Raw genomic sequence first — 12,068 nt, 5'->3', positions numbered from 1 at the left:
AAGTGCCGGGAACTCCCAGTGTTCTGTTCCCTTTTTCCTACCTAGCTCTTCTCCTTCTATCTGATACACAGTCCTGGTTTCCCTATCTGCCTCCAAAAGCTAAGAAATCTAGAAGCCAAATTAAAGCAGAAATAGCCTGTTTCCAGTAGAAACATTTGAGGAAGAGCTTAACTCGCGGGTTAAGACCATGCTTAGAAAAAGGACAAAGTCTCAAGCAGCACATGAACAGTGGAGCCCAACTGTATGAATCTCACTTAAGCATGCTTACCCAAGACTTGCTCCAACATCAGTGCCAATCAACGACAGCTTTTCTATCAACGCCAGTGGGCAATGAGTCAGGCATCAAGTGGATGTCTTCGGAGGGCACTGCACAGTGTTGCTGTCCTTTTCCAACCTTCAGACTGTTCTTGAGATAAGTAAGTTTAGAAGAAAATAAAAATCCAGCAGAACTAGAGCTGGCCTCCTCTGCAAGTTATTGGACTTTTTAAATGCATTTGTGATGTCTGCTTCACCTTCCATTTGTTTTCATGTCTGTGAATAGGCTAGTGCAGGAACCTTTGCGGAAAGCTTGAAGCTCACATGAAGATTGAAGAATGTTCACTGAAAGTGAATTTCAAATCAGTAATTGTAATATGCCCTTCTTTAGTCATCAATATTAATCTGCAAGCCTGATGATAAGGCTTCTCTTACAGGAATGGACCCTTTTGGATTGCCACTAACGTCAAGGACACCTGAATCTATGGTCTGCAAATGCAGAATCTTCAGGAAAAGTGTCTAAGATCATAGAAGTGTCTAACATCCCCTTCAGGCAAGTTTCTGGGAGCATAATAGGAATAAGCTGAAGTTCCTTTCAACTGCTGAAAGTTCTCAGCAGCTCTCAGGCCATATGGATCCAACACTAATTATTCCCAGACATTTTGAAAATTAGTGTTTCTGTTGACACCATAGATAAAAATATGAATAAATAGGAAGTTAAGTAGTCTTAAGGTGAGCGTAAAATGTGAAGATGGAAGCCACAGCCACAGAGACCCTTAATATTCCTTAAATAGTAATGTTTGTTCTGAAATGAAAGACTAGCCTCAACTACCGGCATCTTTACAAGAATGTGACAAAGTGCAATCCAAGTATCATTTAAAATAATTTATGGAGTGGAGAAGTATGTGTGAAGAAATAGTTTAGAAATGTACAGCTAGAAGATGTGAAATGATCTGTTAACCTAGGCTCCTGACATCTCTCAGGATACAACTCACTCGTATAGAGTTCAGTCTTAAGCCTTCTCTTTCACACATGAAGCTGCCTATCTCTGATTTCCAATTAGAGTGGGTCCCATGGGAAAGTCAATATTTGCCATATCCTATAATTTGTGTCTCCCACTCATTCCTAGGGTTGGTGAATGATAGTACTGTAGTAAGCATTATACCTCACTGGCACACAGGTTGACTTTTTAAGGGCCTTCACTGTACCTAAATCTCCATTGATTTCAACTCTGTGTGTTATGACAACCAAAATTATGAATAGTAATGAAACTATTTTACATCTATATATCTCCTTCCAGTTCTTAAGACCCAAAGTACTTTGTACCAGTCAAGCAATTCTTCTTATATCACCAACCATTTAAAAATTAAGGCCATGGGCCCCATTCTCATGTGGACTGAGGCCTGTTTACATTTCAGTGGCAGTGCACAGAAGCTTTTGACTGGATGTAAATGTACACTAACTTTACAGTTCTTTTACACAGCTAGCAGGTGCCAGCAGGTAAGCTTGGTTTGCATTTAAAGTCACCTACAGCTGGGTGGAGTGTGAGCCACCTCTCAAGAAAAGGCTGAGTATTAGGTAGGGTAGCAGACTGCCAAAAGACTAGCCTGTTATAATACAAGGACTGTGTAGTAAAGTTATGCATAGTGCTTGCTGTGCAAGTCCCTCAAAACAAACATGAGCATCGGAATTTTTTTCTGTGCTTTTCTGAACTGAACTTTTTGAGCTTTGTCCACTAGATGCATGTAGGTTTAGACTGAGGCCTCTTGGGAGATGCACCATTAAATCTATGCCGGTTATGTTTTTCCTTTGAGTGGGAGCTCTTGGAGCAACCCCTATAATGGCTTCTCCGCCATCCACTTGTAAAGAGCAGCATGGAAGATATGATGAGATTCATCCAGTCTCTCAACCTAGATTATCCAGCAGTTTTGCTTGGACAGCATAGCTGCTCACATGCACTTTTGCTGAGACTAAAATGTCATTTATCTAATAAAAAAAACAAAGCCATCATTACAGCTTTGCATGAAATTCTGTCTAGAGGCCACAACTGAAAGAGCGCAAATGGCTGGCTGGTAGGCATCCTTCAGTCTCACCAGACCATGGGCATGTGCTCGGGACAGGTAAAGAGATGGAGTACTTCTCAAGGTACAAGCCTGGGCAGATAAGATGGTGACCCTCAGTTGCCCATGTATACCCCACTCTCAGCATCACCAGTAAAAATCCAGAGGAGAAGAACCCAATACATCTGATGTCTGATCCACTGTAGGAGTTGCTGGAAAGATACTAACATGTTAGTAACCAGATTTTATTGTCTGATTTTACTCTCATAGCTTTAAATACTCCCAAATTTAGTCAGAAGTCAGTGGGGTTGATTAGCTACAGCTAGTACTGGTTGAACCTCCCTAGCCCAGCACACTTGGGATCTCATTGGTGCTGAACCAGAGAATTTGCTAAACCATGGGAGGCCAATAGTGTCTAGCAGTATTGCCAGCACTTCTACTGCTTACTGGGCTCTTAGAAGAAATTTAGGGTTAAATCACAGCTAAATAACAGCACGGAACACTGAGATCCAGGACTGGTGGCTGAAAAACAAACTTTATGGGATCACAGGAAACTTGGCCACACCCTTGGTGAGTGGACATCTGGCTAACTAACATCATGCAGGACTATGGATGTTCATGGACCAGAGTGCAGGCTTAGAGGTTCAACCTGGGCCACTCGACTCTAACTACCATAGCAGGCATAGCTTGACCTGAGCCTGGCTAGGCACTGTATATGTGCCTAATAAGAGACAGTTCCTGCCCCCAAAAGCAGACTGTGTAAATAAACAAGACAGAAAAAGGATGAGAGGAAGAAAGAGGAATTATTTGCAAATCATGCATAGGAAAACTGAGTCACAGATTCAGTTTCCTGCTGGAGGGACACACATAGCAGAGTCGAGAACTGAACACTGAGTCTGTCTACTGCCTTAGCCGCACAAATATCCTTCATTTCAATTAAAGTGAATGACAAATCCCAGTTTTCCTGAATGGTGTTGTCTAAAACAGTTTACTGTTGGGACTGGGGAAGAGAAAATTACCAATAACCTGACATCATGATTGTGAAATAAAGAAATTACAAGATCCAGATTTACAGGGGGGAAAACCAAAGCACTGAGATTAAATAGCTTGTTCTAATTCATAAGGAGTCACTAAAGATGCTGAGAATGCAACCAAAGCATTCTGAATAGCAATGCCCAGGTCTAATCCATTACGGAACCCACTCAGTGACATGAGAAGTCTGCTGCTCACCCTTCCATCAGTGGGATGGCATTTTTGAAAACTTGTCCTAGATTTCACTCTTCAAGAATGTGGTCTGTCATCTGATAAAGGTGGGCTATTAAAACAGGGATGATGTAAAACTAAACAACTGGATGAAGTATCTACAGTACACGTGGTATAGTGTGTATGTCCTATTGTAAATCCTTTCTGAGCACCTGAAAGGAATTTATTGCTGTTAGAAATAGCTGCTCTGGACATGAAAGAGAACATGCTGTTTTGAACAGTAATGTTTCCGTTTTAAGGCACGCTTGGTAACCACTTAGCTGCCACCCATATATCAGCTTTAATGCTATGCTTCTTTTTTTTTCTCTTGGACCTTTACTGTTGCAACAGTAAAGTCATCATCATCATCCACAACTATGGGCTCAATGCCCGTTGGTGTCTGATGCCTCTCTCACTATTTCCTGCCATCTTTCCCTGTCCAGTGCAGAGTGGCTTAGTTTCTTGTAGACTAGCTCTGCACCAAGCTACTGTATCTTCTAACCGTTCTTTGTGGGGTCTGCCTCTCCTATTCGAGCTGTCCATTATGCTGAATACCAGGGTCTTGACTTTTCATTTGTAGTTCATTCTGCAGATATACCCAAATAGCTGTAATAGCTATTGTATAACCTTCTGCAGTAGGTTCTCTTTCAGCTGTATCTTCCTATATAATTCCTCATTGGTGACCTTCTGCGTCCATCCTAATCTCAGGATCTTTCTATAACAACTCCTCTGAAATGCCCGTATAGTTCTCTTTGAATCTTTTGAATATTTTGTTATCACTCATGTCTCACATCTGTACAACATGCTGCTGAATACACACGTTTTCAAGACACTCTACTTTGTTCCTAAGCTAATCGTTTTGCTTTTCCAGATTTTCCATTGCTTTCAAACTTGCTCTTGCTTTTGGTATTCTAGTCACTATTCCCTTCTTATAGTCATACATCAAACAGCAGTGTAGGAACCCCTTATTGTTTGCTAAGATTCAGGACATGCAGGACAGGTGGAGTTTTACTGCTTTACCATTAGTAGGCTACTTACATTTCTGAGACCCTACTGTAAACTAAATCATCTAACACGTTACTTGTATTAACAGCAGTCTGCTCTAAGTGATGCTGAAAGGGACCAATAAAAGTAGTTTACCTAAGGGAGTCAGGCTTTTAATAAAGGTATGTCAAAATTACATTTATTATGTCCAAATATATCTTGGCGTGATCTTTTTATAAAGCAGGAGGTTCTCTGGTATGGCTAATCTCCCAAATTAGTTTCACAATCTTTGAAACGTTTTGGTTTGTTTGGTTTCTTGCAAGCAAGGGCTTCCTGAGGATTTAAATAGGTAGGAAATGTATTCATTTATGGCAAGCTCTAGAAGTCTGCAGCACTAGAGGGGTGTGTCTACATGTGCACATTATTTCAAAAAGACAGGCCCTTTCTTGAAAGAACAGAGGGAGCATCTACATGCGCCACACGCTCTTTCAATTGGAAATTGAAGTAACCTGGCCCAGACGTTGAAAGACAGACCCTGATCCTATATTGGGAAGAGCACCCTCCCCTACTGACAAACTACGTTGAAAGAAGGCATGTGTAGACGCTCCATGGCCCACTCTTTCAAAAGGGGGGTCCTCCATGGAGGTGCCCAGCTGGAGTTCAGAGATGCCCTACCCTGCAGAGTGAGGCTCTATGACCCGTGCATCTGGCCGCTGGTAAAGCCACATGGACCCAGAAGCCCCATGACGGGAAGCTGAGAGCATGCGAGCTGTGAGCACACGAATTGGCACCAGCACGCTTGCTCAGGTGCCACCAATGACCCCAGAGGCCACATGGCCAGCACCCAGCAGCCTTCCAAGCCCCAGGGCCCTTCCTCAGAGCCTTCACAGGGTTCCCAGAAGTCCTCCCCAGAGAAGAAAAAAGGGGCCCCTCCTGGATGGACCCCAAACTCTGAGACCTCCTAGTTCTATGGAAAGATGAAGAGATCCTCCAGGAGACGAGGGTCAAGTGAAAGAATGTCACAGCCTTTGCCTGCCTGGCCCAGATCAAGTCCAGAGCAAAGTCAAAGAGCTCCAGCAGGGCCACGCCAAGGTCTGGGACAAGGCTGGGTGCTCAGGGGCAGGTCCCACCACTTGCCCCTACTACTAGGAGCCCCATCTTGGGGCTGTGGAACAGCTCCCCGCCCCAGGTGGTCCTGGATACCTCTGCAGGCCAGCCCGATCCAGAGGGCTGGAGGAGCCAGGACCAGCCAGCCCGAGCCAGGGGGTGGACACCACCTGGGACTGGTCCAGCGAGGAGGACGACTTTATCAGCAACGTCCCTTCATGGTCATCTAGCCAGTCCACGGGGAGCCGGGCATCACCAGAGGTCATTGTGGGACCACGCCCCCCTTGTGTGGGCTGACACCCTGGCTGGCAGAGTAGGGCAGCTTGGCCATCAGTGGGCCACGCATGGGCCTGGGGGCCCAGGGTCAGACACTCCGGCCGGCCATGGCCTACCCAGCACCTGGACCTGTGGACAGCTTTGGGCACCCAGAATCCCAGTGGGATGTGCGTGGGCCGGCCTGCACCCAGAGACAGTCCCACCTGGCGGGGGGGAAACCCGTGTATGCACCTGATGCTGCATGCATGCTGTGCCCATCACACCCGGGCCCTGGGGAGGTGGAGTCCCGGGGGGAAAGGGGAGATGGGGTCCCAGCCAGGGACCAACATGCCATTAGTCTCTCCTTCCAGATGCAGCAAGCGAGGGCCCGCACAGCCCATTGGCCTTTTTGGTCCCCAAGAATCCCCCCCGGAGGCAGTGGACAGGAGCCAGGTGCCTTCAGAAGCACCAACATGCCAGGTGCGCAGCTGGAGACTGCATTGGTGTATGGGGGATGATACCGCCAGGCTGAGCTGACTGAGCAGCACCTCTAGCTGGAGCAGGCTGACCTGGCATGGTGGAGGGAGGTATGGGACTGGCTCGTGTCCCGCCTGGAGAGCATCCACAGGACCCTGTAGGAGCACATGGGCAATATAGCCGTGCTCCTGGCCCTCTGCACAGTTCCCCCACCGGTGTCCCCCCACAGAGGCTCCTGCCCCACCCCATTCTGATGCCCCTGCTGAAGTCCCCCAATGCCCCTACATTCTGGTGCTCCCCGCCCTGCTGCGGAGCTTGCACCGCAGGAGGGAAGGGGATCCAGGGGCCAATGGGGCTCTCAGCCTCAACCCCCAACCCTGAGTGACTGTCCTGGTACAGGCTCCTCTCTGCACCCCTCCTAGTTCAGGCCCTTCCCTGTCCCATGACATACATGGCTGGCCCCTCCACCCCCATTGTAAATAGCTAAACATTTGCACAGGCACTGGGTTGTGGTTCAAGTTGCTAAACATTTACTGCACACCACTGCCCGTGTCCCTTGGTCTTGTGGGGGGAGGCACGGGTGTGGTGGTGGTGCATGTGGTGGGGAATGAATGCATGGGGGGACAGTGAGAGGTGGGTATGGGGGTATCAGTGTGGCCTAGGGGAGAGGCTCACCCAGAGGGTTTCCCAGATCTGAACCCCATCATGGTTCTCCTGGCAACTTGTGACAGTGGCCAGCTGCTCAAACCCCATGGCAGCCTCAGCCACCCACCCCAGATGTAGGCACCCCCTTGTCCTCCACAGTGTTGTGGATTGTACAGCAGGTGCCCACACCTGCTGGACGTTGTGCACCCTAACCTCGAGGCAGGTGAGGAGGCACTGCCACCGCCCCTTGAGGTGACCAAAGGCCCTCTTGACCATGTGCTGGGCCTGGCTGAGCTGGGTGTTGAAGGCCTCCTGGCTGGGGTTGAGGTGGCTGGTATAGGGCTGCTTCAGCCACAGCAGGAGGGGGTATGCCCCCTCCTGGCCAGTAGCCCCTGGGGGTCCCCATGCCCCTTCCGGGCCAGCAGACCCCAGGGGTCCCTGTGAGCATGGGGTCCCCTCCCCATGCTGGGGTTGTGCTCTGTGCCTGGCTTACCTCCATGAGCATCGCTCTGATGGTGTTCTTGCTCACCCCAAACTGGTGCCCCACTGAGCGGTAGGAGTCTGGGGTGACCAGTTTCCATAGTGCGATTGCAACCCCCTTCTCAAGGGGGAGGGTGGGCTGCATGGTGGTGTCCTGGTGCCTCAATGCAGGTGCTAGCCAGTGGCATAGCTTGAGGAAGGTGTCCCAGCTCATGTGGAAGTTCTGCAGCCATGTGGCATTGCCCATTGTCCCAGCACCAGTTGCTTCCACCAGTCTGCGCTGCTGGGGTGGCTTCATGGGCACTGGGGTGCCAGGGGATAGGGTGCAGGCTGGGGCAGTCTACATCCTGCAGGGGGGCCACTCTGTCTCCCAATGGAGGAGGGAGGCAGCTGCAGCGACCATGCAGACAAGGTGGTCGACCGTGTCCACAATGTCTGCATCCAGTGCCTGGAGTAGTGCTGCTGTGCTGGGGTCTGCATTGCTGCTGGCAGCTCGGTAGGCCTCAGCTCATGCAGGGCGGGAGAGATGGAGGGGCCCTTTAAGGAGGCAGCTAACTGTGGGCCCCAGAAGCTTTGTGACTCTGTCCGCTGCACCCCTGCCTCCCTTCTTTCAAAAGAATGCTCAGACACGTGTGGATGCTCCCTTTCAAAAAACTGGACGAATCACCAAAAGAGGGGGTTGGACCTGTGATCCATCTATGCCATGTGGTTATACGCTTTTGAATGCAAGGATGTCGATTCCTGGCTTTTGGTTTTGCCCTTTTGATGGTGGGTTCCTGTGTAGACACAGCTGATCAGATTGTGTTTGTAATGGAGCTAACCAAAATGGGTCACATTTCATTATGTCCAAGCTTTCCTCAGGCGATTACTAATTTTGTTTTAAAACTCAAACTGCTGCCCAGCTGGGTGTGTGGAGGGTTTTATTTGTTTTTGGTAAGATTTTTTTACCCACTGTTTCACCTTCTCAAATCTTAACATGTCCCAGGTGCAGGATAACATTGGCATGTTGGACTTTCTAACTTTTAAAAGTGAGAGTGATATTTATCACACAAAATGTCACACCTCTGAAGTATGTTACTACCTCTTTGGTTTCTGGAAAAAGTTCAGTCTGAACACTTGGGAGATGTGGTTGGTTTATTTTCGTGGCAATATGTGACCCAGATTAATTCTGCTGACAAAGAATAGTGAAAGGAGATTGAGCAATCACTGTATTTTTCTGTGCTGTAAAAACAGAAATAGTTCTTTCCTTTATTGTGGGTATTTAAAAGTAGTTAACCTTATAGATCACTGGGTTAAAATCACTGGCCACATAAGCAGACGCAATTGACTTCAAGGAAGTTACTCCCATCTATGCCATGGTGAGGTTGGTTCCCCTAAATCTGCATTCACATCATAAAAAAGTGCAAATGGAAGTACTTAGCCCAGACCACAAAAATGGCAACAAGTGAATGAGAAAGCATGTGGCAAACCAGCGGAGGTGTAGGGCACTTTGGTGAGAGATGAAATACACAAAGGCAAAAACTGACTGTAAAACTAAAAAAGATCCCAGACTAAATTTTGCTTTACTCCATGGCTGTTTTGCTGCCTGGGAGAAGATTCCTCCACCTCACTCTACTCTGAAGTGAGGTGAGGTCCTGTGGAGATAATTAGGCAGATACAGCCACAAGAGAATCTACTGCAGGTTATACAATGCATATTTGGGCATATTTGCAGAACGAACAACGAATGAAAAATCAAGACCCTGGTATCTGGCATAATAGACAGTTGGAATAGGAGAGACAGACCCCCACAGAGAATGGGCAGATGATATATAAGCCGCTCGGCACTGGACAGGGAAAGAGGGAAGGAAATAGTGAGAGAGGCATCAAACACCAATGTGTGCTGAACCCATGGTTGTTGACGATGAATGGCATAAATTGAGCCAAATAACGAAAACTCACAATATGGACCTACGTTACCATTTTGCCCCAGGACTCTAAATAAAGCAAAGGAAACACCTGAAAGGATTTAACAATGAACTTTTAAAATGATTAATTTATTTCCTGAGCTTCTTCTAGATTGTAGATGAAGAAGGGGAAAGGGAACAATCAGGCATTTTCATTTGCATGAAGCTGAGAAAGCATGCAGTGCAGTTTCTCTTCTGGAACTACAGCACATGGAAATCTGGACCGAGCCAGTAGGTGAAATTCATGTTTTTGTATGTTTCTCAAACTATTGTTAATATAGAGTTGAGTCCAGCAATAATAATAATAAAAATAATAATAAAACCCTGCCACCACTTTCTAAAATATCCTGTGGATTGTGAAATCTCACTTGACAAAAGGGTGTAACCCTTTGTCCACATTCAAAAACTGTATATCTTTAACTCCCTGGCCAGTCTCAGTCTGAAGATAGTTCTGCCATTAGAGATGCTCGTGCTGGGCTTTACTGGTATAAGGCACTTAGATCTCAGGATAACTTCATCCACACAATGGCTTGTGCCAATTAAAACTATTTTGGCTGAAAAATCACACTGAAATAGTTAAATTGGTACAAAAACTGTAGACCATCCCAAAGTACCATGCAGAGCTCCACATTCCTTTAAGAAATCTTTAGAACTGCAGGTAAAACTATTTATGGCCTGTCCAATAAACTACAATGGCACTGAGTTAATAATTGACAGTTAGCTGTACCTGTGACTTGACAGTACTTAGAGGTACATTCCATTTTCCACACCTATATCAATATGCGACTATGGAACTTTCTGAAGTAATGTACAACTACTGTGAAATGTGTGCTCATTCAGAAAAAAACTGCATTTATATTAAACCTTGACTAAGATGTATTTGGGACCTTGTCCTGAGGCAAATTAATAGTGAGGACAACTCAGGTGTCTTAGAAGGAAAGGGCATAAGCAATTTCCTGTGTTTTTCCCTGAGTGAGAATTGCAGTGAAATCCTGGCTCTGTTGAAGTCCGAGTTTTGCAGTTGAGCTTTGTAGAGTCAGGAGTTCACCATGAGCAATCTTTTTAAGAGCAGATCTTCTGGACAGTTTCCAAACAGAGTGGCATACTGGGTGATCTTTGAAAATCTGGCCAGAGTAGTCATGATGGAAGTTACTGAGTGTTTAAGTACCTTTGAGCACTTAAATATCTGACATTATTGAGCTCTTTTGCAAACTGCATTTAAAGGTGCTGAGGGGACCATATCTGCACATGGGTGACTTTCAAGTGGAATGTGAAATTGAAATGCAGGTAAAAGTGGACTTCTGATGAATCATTATTTATGCTCTGAGTACACTCAGTGGCAGAAACTTCTTCAGATTTCCCTTGTCAGTTCCAACAAAATGACTTTCCTGTGCCAGGTCTTATGAAGATACGATGCCACAGCACCACCAAGACCAGTCTTTTCCTTTGTTCGTCTTCTTTTTGGTCCTCATTTAAATTAAAAATGGTTTTAGAACTAACAGGATATTCAATTATGTAAATAGGGACCTATTTGCATGCATATCAGATGTGCCTGTTTATTCTGTCAAAGGAAGAGCTAATAATAGCATTTTTACTACACCAGAGTTGAAGCAGAGGAAGCGATTTCAGCTAGTCACAGAGAGGCATTTCGACTAATTAATCATATTGCAGTTCTGCTCAGCACTGTTTATAACATAGAACCTTGGCAGGTTATTTGTATAACTGTTCTTAGGAGTCAGCTTGTGCAGTTAAAATGACCATTGAAAGAAGTATTTAAAATGGAGGTTTACTAGGAGACAAATAACTAAGAATAAGTTACTAACATAATTTACCAATGTGAGGGAGCTTCCTGTATGGGTCAGAGGAGTGTGGGTGGATTGGACAAGCATGTGTGAGATACCGAAAACACTCTGGCTGTTTTGGTAAATGATCTGTATTTAATGACCTGCTGTGGCAGCAGCACTAGTAATCAACCCAATTTTGTCTATTAATTTATAAACCATACAGAAGAGAGCTAATGTATGCCTTGAAAAAAGCCATGAAATTCCACTTTCCAAGCAATGAATGGTATTTCTGTCATCTTGTTTGTACAAGAGATACTAGATATTAAAATAATCCTGAGTTATACTTTTTGGTTTCCCCACTTAATTATGACCTAAGTGATAATGGCCATTATCCAAGGACCAATAAGAGCTAGATTCAATTCTGTTACAAAGGTGTTGATAATGACTCCATGGTGGAGGATGTTGGGTATTTTCATGTAAAGCAGAGGTTACGTTACATTTCTTTGTTTCATAAGAAATGTGTGTCTTTTCCAAATTTACACCTATTCTGTAAATAAACATTGAGCTCTGAAGATTTGAATGCATCTGTTTATTCTGTTTGCATTAAAATAAATTAGACCTTTCTAAAGAATTTTCAAAATCACATTTGAGCTTCGTTTTTATCTGGGTCCTTCTAGCTAACAAATTCTATTTATTAGCTCTGCAAATTTTCTCTACAATTGAAAACTCTCAGGATAGACAAGAGAAGAAATTCAGATTACAATTAAACCAAATCTTTCACAAATGTAGTTCATGACCATTTAAATTACAATCAGTGCCAGTTCAACTAAACAA

Source organism: Carettochelys insculpta, chromosome 5 (genome assembly GCF_033958435.1).
Source record: "Carettochelys insculpta isolate YL-2023 chromosome 5, ASM3395843v1, whole genome shotgun sequence".
In the NCBI taxonomy this organism is placed as follows: domain Eukaryota; kingdom Metazoa; phylum Chordata; order Testudines; family Carettochelyidae; genus Carettochelys; species Carettochelys insculpta.
The sequence above is the reverse complement of the archived record's forward strand: the minus strand, read 5'-3'. Positions refer to the sequence as shown.